The following is a 7403-nucleotide window of genomic DNA, read 5'->3' as shown; positions in this document are numbered from 1 at the left end:
GTTCTTAATATAGGTAGGTAAAATACAGCAGGTAAAGCAACAGCTTGCTACATGTTTACTATTTGAGACCAAAAAATGACATTTGCATTATGAAATTGATGTAACAAACTAGGAATCAATATTTTCATAGCCAGCTTTTAATCAGACAACACAGATTATATTTCAGCATATTTATTCAGCTTAAACTAGTGTTGCAGTAATAAACTATGTCTTCACCTGTCTTTTCCTTTATACACTACCTCTTTTTTTGGGCATGCTTTTGTATAAGTAGTGACATTAACTTTGGTTATAATTTAGAAGAATGATGAAAGGAGGGTACAGAGTAAGAGTGCAAAAATATGAGAGAAAGTAGAATAATAATTTTGAAATTATTTTTCAGAGGAAAAGCAAACAAGAAAGGTGTGTTTAGCGATTCAGACAGAAAGTTATGGAAATGGTATTGTACAACATGGTAAAATATCTTTCAGAAATTTAAGTAGATCAGAATTTTGTAACTGTTGCATTGTAAAGCGTGCGTGAAATTATAATTCTGTGCAGACAATAGCATTCTAGTTTTTTTGGTCATTTTTTTTCTTGTGAGATGATTCCATACTGTGTTTACTAAGGAAAATTGAGCCAGAGTTCTTCCTGTTTTCTGGCGCTGCCCCCCAGCCTAATCTCTGGCAGCCAAGAGTAGGTGACAGTTCAGTTATCAGCTGGTGAGGGGTCAGGAGCACCAGTCTTAGGAGGAGCAGCTGAGGGAACAGGGGTTGTTCAACCTGGAGAAGAGGAGGCTGAGGGGAGACCTTATCACTCCCTACAACTGCCTGACAGGAGAGTGTTGGGATGTCAGTTTCTTCTCCCAAGTAACAAGCAACAGGATGAGAAGAAATGGCCTCAAGTTGTGCCAGGGGAGGTTTAGATTTGATATCAGGAAAAATTTCTTCACTGAAGCAAGCACTGGCACGGGCTGTCCAGGGAAGTGGTTTGAGTCCCCATCCCTGGAGGTATTTAAAAGACGGGTAGATGAGGTGCTTAGGGATGTGGTTTAGTGGTGGGATGGCAGGGTTAGGTTAACAAGTCCTTAAAGGTATTTTCCAACCTAAATAAGTCTATGATTCTACTAGGTATTTTTAGACATACAGCTTTGTTTTTCTGTTTGCTTAAAGGTTTGTGGAAAGCCTGGAATACAAAAATTGTATTTTTAGCATCATCTTCCAATTCTAAGGTTTACAATTTTTTAATTAAAAGCTATTAAAAAGAAGGTGAACAAAATCCTCACTCCATTAATGTCAATGGCAGTTTTATTAATTAGCTGTGACGCGGGTGGTGTTTGACCCTTAGTTTTCCCAGTCACTTACAGAGTCAGGAGCCATATTAGAGCCATTCTCATTATTAAAAGAAGAATAACAAAGCATGGGTTTGATGCCTTCCTGGAAGAAGGAAATGTTAAGTTGCTTCAATCCACTTTGGAGACACAAACTCGTCTTCATTACTTCTAGATCTTTCATCTGAGGAAGTACTGCAAGTGTCAATTTGACCTTGTCAGTTTAAACACCTCCAATCTAGAGAACAAAGTCTCTCCTTACCATCCAATTACTGAAATCCGGAAGGACTGAAGAGTTCCAGTCCACTGCTAAATAATTAATGCTCCACTGGACTATTTCTGTGATCAGCCATAATCTGAAACAATGTGGTTTAGGATGGCTGAATTCTTCAAGTACACTACAGTACAGATACAGTAGAGAGCCAATGCCAGGATTCTCTGCAGCAACAGTAATACGACGATTGCAAATACAACCTATATTAGCAGAGCTCCTATTGGTTTTAAAACAAATATATTGTGGTTTATAGCAATAGCAAAGAACAAGTTTCTACCCAGCCTGCACACAGTGAGCAGAGGACAAATTAACTCCCTTTCCCAGTGCTGTCTGTAATGATGGGGCAGAATTCTGTGGCAGCTTTCTGCAGAAAGGACAGATTCCTCCACCCTTCCTTGTCTTACAAGGAAATAAGTTCCTAGTAGAATAGGGAATAGTTACTTCACCTTCTTACTCACAACATATTTACAGTATAGGAGGGTGCAGGACCACCCACTCTGAGACCCGCTACTGTTTTTCTGCCATAAAGTGATGGGGATCTATCTAGTCTTCTTAAAGGTTGTATCTAAGTGGTACACCACAGCTTAGTATAAATTAAGGAAAATTAAGAGGGGAATATGCTTAAAAATTGTAATTTTTAGGTCACCAGATAACAATAATATTTTGATGCCTAATTGTAGGACTTGACTGAGAGAGGATAACAGAAAGACAAGGGGGAGGTAAGTGTACAAGTCTCACTTGAAACCAAGAAAGTAAGGTGCCTTTGAAAACCTCCCTCATGAATCTTGTCACTTTTACTCCTAATTTGTTGCATATGTCAAAATACAGGTTACATGGAGGGCCTTCTGGGAATCCGATCCACATTACTGGATCAGTCTTTGTTCTACTCTTTGTTATCCCAAAGATGCATTAAGGCTGCGCTGACAATTTGCCAGCAGTTCAAAGCTCACATCAAATTTTTATGCATCTTGACATATTTTGTCTAAAAATAAATGCAGATAATATTGATAATTTATCTTCTGTGTGAGATTAATTAAATGATAACTTCTGGATGCTCTCTATTAATGATTCTGTATTTCCTGATAGACTCGTTAAATGATAACTTGTTTGTTATCTCAACTAATAGCTTGATAATAAATGCAGCCTAAGCTAATTAGCTTCACGATACTGTTACTGAATTTTGTTGAATTATTAATAAGGAGCATCTTCAATACAGGGATTCATGCTAAACTGTGTTCATATTCATACCATCCCTTTTGGCTACAGTAAGCCCTTCTGTTTGGATAATCCTTTCATTTTGGCATCGACATATGTGCAGTAAATACTGCCATATTAACTTTTGATCTCTTCATCCACCTATAGCCCTGTATAACTCAGTCTTTTTGGTGTGTCTTTTGAAGATAATCTGCAGATTATCTTTTAACTCTTTTACCTTCCAATAGATAGGTTTCAATTTTAGTTGCAATCCAATCTTAGTACTTTACATGGGTACATCTGGCATAAGTACAGTGAATGTAATAGATTTACTTACTATCTCAGATGTCATTCATAGTACAGTGAGTCTTTGCATGGACATTAATAGCAATGGACAGTGATGTAACAATTATTAACAGAATCACATTGCTTACAAATGTGTGGTTATATTTTTTCAAAGGAAAAAGTGAAGAAGAAATACATTGTTTATTGCATGTAAAAGAAAACAGTGACTGTTTCATAGAGAAAGTCCGTAACTACCGTCTCTTTTGACTGCATTTAGCCAGGTTGCCTATATCTGAAAAAACTCCATTCACACATGTTCAATGGAAACCTTCATAAAATACGGCGATGAAAATTTCCAAATACTTAGTTCATCCTGAGGACACTTCATCTCAGGGTTGCAAGTCTGCTTAAGGTAAACTGCTCTTTGAAATATCTGGCTCTTGGGGACCATTTTGTGATAGAAGGTACTGAAGATGTCCCAGTCTTTTTGTCTTCCCAGTGTTGACACACAGCCCATGCAATGGAATGGCCTAAAACACAGAGAGGCATTGAAGAAGGAGTAGACTGTGAGAAAGGCCTAGGGGGCCTAGGGGAAGAAGAAATTAAGAGCATAAGAAAGGAAGACCAGAACTGGAGAGTAGTTACTAGTTGAGGCCAAAGCAGTAGGGGTGGGTTTTGCATATGGGAATCATAGGATGGATAAAGATCTTGGTACAGCTGAGAGGGGAGAAGGGGAGTGACCAGTTAACTTCAACAGGCTATACCTGAGAACTGGGAAGATAAGAAGAGCTGTGAGGCTATGATTTTGGAAAATTTGAACAAAAAAATACACTATGAACAGAAGAAGCACTTGTATAGGGAGAAGAGGACTTTTTCTCAGTAACACTGGTACAGGTGACCCACAGAAGAGGGAAAGTAGAAGGAGAAGAGTAAGGAGAGAAACACTTAGATCTGGCACAGGGAAACACCGTTAATGATACAAGTAGCTGAGAGGGAAGACTGGTAATGGCTAGGGAAGGAGAGAGGGACTGAGCTGAGGAATGCGGTGAGGAATAGGAGCTGAGTCAACATAGGATGCTAGGAAGATTCAAATGTAGAAGCAAGGAGAGGGAGAAAGGGCTTAGCAGAGCAACAGCCTGAAAAAGACAGGGCAAAAGAAGCAGTACCCACAATAGTCTGCTCAAACAGAACCCACAGTTTCTCCAGGATGAGTCCAGCTGAGAAACCTAATGCCCAAATGTATTTAACATCCTCTCCAGTGGAGGTCAATTCTGTTGCTAGTTACCATTCTCTTGTCAGAGATCTGTGTTGCAGATCTGGATGTGGTATATGATATAAGCCCACATCATAATTATGTGGATTTTTTTAATAAACCTAGAGAATTATACATGCACGCACATAAGGAGCTATGCAATATTGACACTGTAAAACCAAAAGACTTCAAGAGTTAGAAAACTCCAGAAGATTAGAATCGCCTTTGCAAATAGTTGCATGCTTACTTACAATTTTTTTTTTCCATGGGGACTTTGCCTTATTCACAAGATGAAAGGACTCATTGAATCAACATGTATGCGATACTGTGTTCTATCCACATTGCTCGGTTTGCTGGCCCAAGACTTAGTGTACGCTGTACAAACTCTATTATTCAAGCTCCAGATTTATTAATTTCCATATTGACATTTCTGTGACATTCTTCAGTACATCAGGAACATGAATTAATTTATTTTCAAAACATCCTTCTGCTTCTAATATTTGACTGCTTGAAAGTACATTAATGTTTCTTTTTCTGTATATTCTTGTGTATAATTTCCAAGTATCCTAGCAGAAGCTTTAAAAATCATGTATCTCTCAGCAAAAAAACCGCTCCCCCTGTAAAAAAGCAAAATTGCTGTTTGATTCTCTTCCTATCTCTTTTCATGGACAGTAGAACTAAAACAGATTATAGTGTACATTGCAGACTTACTGAATATATTGATCTATGTGACACCACATCATGCTGTTTTACATGCTTTACATATTTGAGAACATGCTCCTACCTTACGAAATTCAAACACTTAAGGCTTTAACTTGTCAATTTCTTTGTCAATTTATCTCTTAAAGGTTGATTCATATGGAAAGGACTAAGTTAAATTTAAACACTGGCTCAGGAATAGGAATGCTACTAATTTGAGAAACTGGAGGTTGACAGAGTGGCCAAGATTTATGTTCAGCAATTAAGGTAAGAAAAAAGAAAAAACGCCTTCTAAAAAAGTGATTTTGAACACTGTTCAAAGTTTTTTCAGGAACAGAGTCAATTAGTGGCACAGTAGGAAAATTCAGTCAGAGGGGTTTTTTTGTAGAACTACTCAGGGAATCACAGTGAGATTCCTTGAATGTATCTACAGCTGCAATGCCTTCCAGATATATAAATTTGATCATCCAAACAAAAGGACCTCTGAAAACCAAGCAACAGGTTCTCTGCTTAGGCACGGCAGTTTTCATCAGTGAGAGTTATGAGGGAGTTACTTATATATGCTTGACTCTCCACAGCATATAGAGGAAAAGTAAATACTAATCTTCTGATTGCCCAGTCTTGGGCCAAATCCCAGAATTAGAAATAGAGTGAGATTGTAATGCCCAATGAATAGAATTGTGAACAAAGCAGCAAACAGGAATTATTAACCTTGCCTACAGTGCCTCAGAGAATTAGAAAATTCTTACTAGGCTGCTCTCTTTCCCCATCCCTTTTTTACCTTGGAAAATTGAAAATTAACTGTAGTGGCTTTGCTTTCACCTCACTTCAGTCAAAATGCATAAAAATCATCAGCAATTATATTTTAGACTATACTACCACATGTAGCTTTACATCCTGGTGTCAATTCCCACCATGAAGGATGGCGCACAGGGTCATCCTGTTCCTGCATGGCAGAGCTGGCATGTCACACACTGATGGAGAAAAGTACATGTGATTTCATTTGCATTTAAACCTGAAACTCCTGATGGAGCCAGAAAAAGCCTTGATCCTGAAGATGTTTCAAGTGAGCTGTGCCTCCTCCTCAATGCAGGCAGATCTCAGATCAGAAAGGTCATGGATAATTACCCCCAGAGTCCTTGCCTCTGAATCTCCAGGTAACTCCCAACCTTACGTAAGCTTTCCTCCTTCGTCTGACAAATTTCAGGACTTGATTTCAGTGAAGTACAAGATTTGTCCTTCAGAAATACTGGCTAAAATGAGAGCCACAACTTAACATGGAAAAAAATACAATATTCATTCTTAGAAATTAAGCAGCAGAATGCAAACTGCTAGGAAAAGAAATACTGAGAATGCATCACTATACAGGCTATCTGAACATTTCCAGACTATATTTTTGTTCAATCCATGGTTTGGGACCCCTCTAGGACAAAACGTCCCTCTCTGTGACAGTGGAGCATGTAGAGAATGGCACAGGGCATCAGATTGTATTTTGATTCTACTGTATGTTACAATCATTGCATCATGCTTGTGTTGTGATTTCAGCATAACGCTATATGTAAATAAAAATCCAGTGTAATGTCAAATATCTTCTAATAGTAAATCTGGTATTAAAACATTAAACCCTCCTGCCATCTCAGATCTGTTTGGATAGAACAAAGACTGTAGGTCAGGACAGGCAGCTACCAACTCTCTTTGGTACTACAGGGCCAACAAGCTCCAGCTGGTCCACAAGTCACTGACCTCCTTGTCCCTGTAGCACCAAGGAGACCTGGAGCAAGCAGGATCCAGACAGAGGTGAGGGGTGGCTGGCCTTTGGGTAGTGCATTGAGGCGGCTCTTTGCTGAACCATGGACCAGATCATTCAGCTTGGCAGGAAAAGACAGCAGATTAAGGAATGGGTCATCTGAGACATTGTCTTTGGTGCATGAATTATTGCTGGTGGCCATGCAAATGATGATATGGTGGAACCTGTGGAGCAAAACGACAGGGCAGGACCGGTGGAGGTGGGCTCACTGGTATTCCCTATAGACATATGTTTTCACCCTTGTGCACAGACAAGAGGTCTGGTCATTCATACAAGAAATGTATTAAGCTCACTGTGCAACACCGGTGATCACTAGTGCTGATCTGAATGAGGGCGGGTAATATCACTGGGCAACACACCCTGTCCTTGGCAGAAGGCTCAGAGGAGGTGATGTGCTTGTGAAGCTCATGTTATGAGCTATTTACAGCGATAATCAGATTACATCCATGTTAACAACAGAAGGAGAGTGTAGCATTATACTGCAACATTGCTAAGCTCCTGCATTGCAAACCGCCAACATAGAGAAGCAAATAGTCTGCCTTTCCCCTATTACTGAATGACATCTACACTATAAGAATGCCAGAAA

The sequence above is a fragment of the Egretta garzetta genome, unplaced genomic scaffold (genome assembly GCF_000687185.1).
Source record: "Egretta garzetta isolate BGI_Z169 unplaced genomic scaffold, ASM68718v1 scaffold96, whole genome shotgun sequence".
NCBI classification, from domain to species: domain Eukaryota; kingdom Metazoa; phylum Chordata; class Aves; order Pelecaniformes; family Ardeidae; genus Egretta; species Egretta garzetta.
This window is presented reverse-complemented; position numbering follows the sequence as displayed.